A 5712-nucleotide genomic window follows, 5' to 3' on the forward strand; every position below is an offset into this window, starting at 1 on the left:
AGTATTAACTTCTTTAAACATGGCACTGAGCCAGATTTCTAGCACAAATGTATTTGTACACTAAGGAAAAAACAGTGAACTCTAAAGCAACCAAAATTTAAATGATTTTCGCACTACCTTGTGGTTGGAACATATTTAATATTTTCTAAAATTGCACACTAATGGGAGAAAAATCAAGCAAATGTAAGAGCAAATTATTGTTAGAGACATTCTAGAATAAGAAAGGGGTCAATTCGTCAAGAAATTATAACAATTATAAACATATATGCACCTAACAATAGAGTTGTAAAATACATGAAGCAACACTGACAGAATTTAAGGGAGTAATAGGTAATTCAATAGTAACAGAGGCTTCAATACTTAACTTCCACTAATAAACAGAACGGTAAGAGACCAAAAGGGATCTAAAATACTTGAACAACATTATAAACAAACTAGAGTCAATAGATGTATACAGAACATCCCACACAACAACAGCAGAATACAAAATCTTCAGCAGAATACAAAAAGTACACTTGGTATATTGGACAGATATGATCTGTCCATAGAATAAGTCTTAACAAATATAAAAGATTGAACTCATGCACCTAATCATGATGGAATGAAATTAGAATTCAATAACAGAAAGAAATTTGGGGACTTTGCAAATGCATGGAAATTAAGTAACACACTTCTAAATAACCGATGGATCAAAGAAGAAAACACAAAGAAAAGTAGAAAATACTTTGAGACAAATGAAGTTAAATACATAACATGCCAAAAATTAATGCACCGAAAGCAGTTTCTTAGAAACATATAACTGCCTATATTTTTAAAAAAGAAAGACCTCAAATTAATAACCTAAACTTCCACCTTATGAAGTTAGAAAAGTAAGAGCAAGATAAGCATAAAGCAATCAACGGGAAGGAGATAATAAAAATCAGAGCAGAAATAAATGAAATAGTGTGGAAAAACAATAGGTATAATTAATAAAACCAAAAGTTGGTTCTTTGAAAAGACAAAGGAAATTGACAAACTTTTAGTTAGCCTAACCAAAAAAAGAGGGAAACAAGACTCAAATTACTAAAATGAAGATTAAATGAGGGGACATTTCTACTAACATTATAGAAATAAAACGAGGGGAAAAATAAGGGAATGCTAAGAACAACTATGTACAAACAAATTGGATAACCCTGGTAAAATGGAGGTATTCCAGAGAGACACAGATTATCCAACGTTTTTTTTTTGTTTGTTTGTTTTGTTTTGTTTTGTTTTTTTTGGGACAGAGAGAGACAGAGCATGAACGGGGGAGGGGCAGAGAGAGAGGGAGACACAGAATCAGAAACAGGCTCCAGGCTCTGAGCCATCAGCCCAGAGCCCGACGCGGGGCTCGAACTCACGGACCGCGAGATCGTGACCTGGCTGAAGTCGGACACTTAACTGACTGCGCCACCCAGGCGCCCCGAGAGACACAGATTATCAAAGCTAACTCAAGAAGCAATAAAAAATCTGAATAGACCTATAATAAGAAAAGACACTAATTTTTTTTTAAATTCCTACAAGGAAAATACCAGAATCAGACAGCTTCACTGGTGAGTTTTACCACACATTTAAAAAAGAAATAATACCAACTCTTCACAAATTCTCCAAAAATTAAATGAGGAGGTATCACTTCCCAATTCATCCTATGAATCCAGTGTTATCTGGTACTGACATCAGATAAAGATATCACAGGCAAAATAATCTACACACCAGTATTTTTTAAAAATATGGATGCAAAAATCCTTAACAAAGTACTAGCAAACTGAATACAGCAACATATAAAAAGCATATACGCCATTAACAAATGTGATTTATCCTAGGAATGCAAGGATGGTTCAACATACAAAAATTAATCAATGAAATACACCATATTAATGCAATAAGGACAAAAATAACACGGTCATCTCAATAGATGCAGAAAAAAGTACTTAACAAAAATCCAACACCCTTTCATGATAAAATCACTAAAAAACCCCTGAGAAATATGACACTGCCTCAACACAATAAAAAGTATCTACACAAAACCACAGCTAACATCATACCTTAATGATGAAAGTCTAAATACTTTTCCCCAAAGGTAAGGAACAAGACAAGGACATCTGCTCTTGTCACTACCATTCAAACTGTATTGGAAGTTATATCCAGGGCAGTTGGGCAAGAAAAAGAAATAAAAGACATACATATATGAAAGGGAAACTACCTCTATTTTCAGAAGACATGATATTCTATATTGAAAATCCTAAAGAAGCCATAAAAAATTTCTTAGGGCTAATAAACAAGTTTAGCAAAGCTGTAGAATGCAAAATCAACATCTGAAAATTAGTTTATTTCCATACATTAGCAATATACAATCTGCAAATTAAATTAAGAGAACAACCTCCTATACAATAGCACCAGTAAGAATAAAATAACAAGAATAAATTTAACAACAACAAGAAAGTGCAAGATTTGGATAATGAAAACTGTAACACATCATTGAAAGAAATTAAAGACCTAAATAAATGGGAAGTCATCCTATGTTCATGGATCAAAAGACTTAATATTGTTGAGGTGACAATAATCTCCAAATTGATCTACAGAGTGAATGCAACCCTTATCAAAATTGTAGCTTTTTTTTTTTTTGCAGAAATTTACAACCTGATTCTAAAACTTATATGGACATGTAAGAGATCCAGAATATCCAAAACAATCTTGAAAAAGAACATGGGGCGCCTGGGTGGCACAGTCGGTTAAGCGTCCGACTTCAGCCAGGTCACGATCTCGCGGTCCGTGAGTTCGAGCCCCGCGTCGGGCTCTGGGCTGATGGCTCAGAGCCTGGAGCCTGTTTCTGATTCTGTGTCTCCCTCTCTCTCTGCCCCTGCCCCATTTATGCTCTGTTCCTCTCTGTCCCAAAAATAAATAAAAAACGTAGAAAAAAAATTTAAAAAAAAAGAGAAAGAACAAAGTGGGAGAATTCATTCTTCCCAATTTCAAAACTTATTACAAGCCTAAAACAATAAAAACTCTGAGGTTCCGGCACCAGGACAGACATATAGATCAATGGAATATAGAGTTGAGAGTCCAGAAATAAACCCTTCCATGTATGGTCAAAGGGTTTTCAACAAGGGTGCTGAGAGATTTCCATGGGAATGAACATTCTTTTCCACAAACTGTGCTGGGACAATTGGATATCGATGTGCAAAAGAGTAAAGTTGGACTCCCTACCTCATATCATATACAAAAATTGACACAAAATGGATCAAAACTCCAAATAGAAGAGTTAGAACTATAAAACCCTTAGGAGAAAACATAGGTGTTATGTTTTCATGACCTTAAATTAGGCCATGTTTCTTAGATACAACACCAAAAGTATAAGTAACCAATACATAAATAGATAAATTGGACTTCATCAAAATTAAAAACGTTTGTGCATCCAAAGACCTTACCAAGAAAATGAAAAGACAACCCACAGGATGGGAAGAAATATTGAAAAATCGTATCTGCTAAAGGTAAAGTATCCAGGATATGGGAGGAATTCTAACAACTGAACGATAAAAAGACAAATAACCTACTTAAAAAATGAGCAAAGATTTGCAAGGGCAAATAATCACATAAAAAGATGCACAACATCATTAGTTACTAGAGAAATGCAAATCAAAACCATGAGATATTACTTCATACCTAATGGGATGGCTATAATAAAAAAAAAGACAATAATAAGTGTTGACAAGCACATGGAAAAATTGGAATTCTCATACATTCCTGGTGGGAATGTAAAATAATATAGCCATTTGGAAGCCAGTCATAAAGTTAAATATGAAGTTACCATCTGACCCAGAAAATCCACTTTTCGTTATATACCTAGGAAATTTCAAACATATGGTCACACAAAAACTCGAATGTGAGCGTTCACAGTAGCACTGTTCGAAACAAGTGAAAAATGGAAAAAAAAATGGAAGAGGGCTCAGCTGACTCCGTCTCCTCTGGCTGCCCTCCCCTTTCTCCCTCTTCCTGAGCTCTCTTAACCTCCTGGCAAGGTTGGTTGGGCCCAATGGGTCCAGTGAACCATTGCTTCTCTTCTCACACTGTCCAGTTGAGCTTCCTGGACTGAGTTCCAGAAAGTTCTGATTAAGGTGAGACCCATCAAAAAAGGCTTGGGGCCAGAGCTCACAGAGTCGAGTCATCTACAAATGGAGACAGCAGCGTCCATCTCATGGTGCTACCGTGTGGACCAAATCAGGCAAGCCCGTGAAGATCTTGGCACAAAATGCCAATGCGCTGCCTGACCTTTTCTGGTAACGGACGCAATGTTTCTTTATCAGAAATCAAACAGTGGATTTGTGCTCCTCTGATTGGCAGCGTCCCCTCGAAGCCAGAGACTTTGCCTGTCTTAGCTACCTCCGTCCCCTCGCAACTAAAAAGTGCCTTGCACGAAGTAGGTGCTAAATTAATATGAATGCATGCACGAAACAAGTGTTTGCTAAGGAATCTGTCCATCTCTCCCTCGTTACTTAACAGCGCCTTCTACGTACTCAGTGTTCAAAACATGTTTGATGAATCATCTTCATGTCTGAGTATGTAGGTGGCATGGGAACTCTTTCCTAAACGCGTGGTCAGGTGCCCTTCGGTTGCACTGAACTTCTTGTGAGGTTCTGAGCCGTAAGGGAGGAATGCTGAGCTTCAACACAGAAAAATCGAGGGTTGTGGCCTGGATTTGCCAGGACAACAAACATTGGGAGCACAGGTTGTGCCAAACCCCAGGCCAAACATTTTACACACGTTGCCTTACTTCACCTTGACATCTATATTAGGAGTCATGCAGTATAATCATTCCCATTTTACAGAGAAGAAAGCAAAGCCTTGGAGAGGATGGCGCCTTGTTCACAGGTATGTACTTAGTCAGTGGCAGTCTAGACGCAGACCCAGATTTAAGGCCAGCTTTGAGCTATTTGACCTGTTTCAAGCCATGTGACGTTCAGCCACTAAACCTTCACGCCTCTATTTCCTCATCTTTAAAATAGCTAAAATACCTACCCTGCCCACCTGAGTTAATTATTCCATTCAAGGAGAAAAGATACGGCGGAAGCTTTTAAAAAGTGAAAACTTCAAAACAAGTGTAAAAATGATTGTGATTCTCTGAAACAGAACTTACCAGCCCCTTCTTATTCTCTAGTCTTGTGAAATTGTATTTGTCCAATGGACACATTTGGATATACCAGGCATTTACAACCGCAGAACCATGTGTTTAAGATTCAAAACTATGTTTGAGAATCAGATACACTCTATCTGCCATAACAGAATGGGGTTTTTTATTTTCTGGGAAAAAAAAAAAAACCAAAAAAACAAAACGGATGATGCGGCTCAAATGTGAATCGACATATTTCCTAAATGCTTCTTTAAGAGCCCTAATTACTCATAATGGAATTTCAGCAGCTCATTCCACTTTCCTCTCCCACTGACTTGCCCTGAATTAGGAACCTGACGTGCAGTCTTGATCTGGGGGAAATGAGATGCTTTTGAAAAAATGCAAAGCATTGCATTAATTCAGGCAATCTAGGTTCCACCATAGAGAGCTAGTCTGACTTGTAAATTCTGGAAAACCACTTGTTCGCCTCAATTGTCTGGCCACATTCACAGTTCATTTTATTTAAAGCAATCATACTGATGTGCAAGTTCTTCATAAGCCATGTTTCCTGCATTTCTTTTTTTTTA

The sequence above is a fragment of the Herpailurus yagouaroundi genome, unplaced genomic scaffold (assembly GCF_014898765.1).
Source record: "Herpailurus yagouaroundi ecotype Mexico unplaced genomic scaffold, PumYag 165, whole genome shotgun sequence".
Lineage (NCBI taxonomy): Eukaryota > Metazoa > Chordata > Mammalia > Carnivora > Felidae > Herpailurus > Herpailurus yagouaroundi.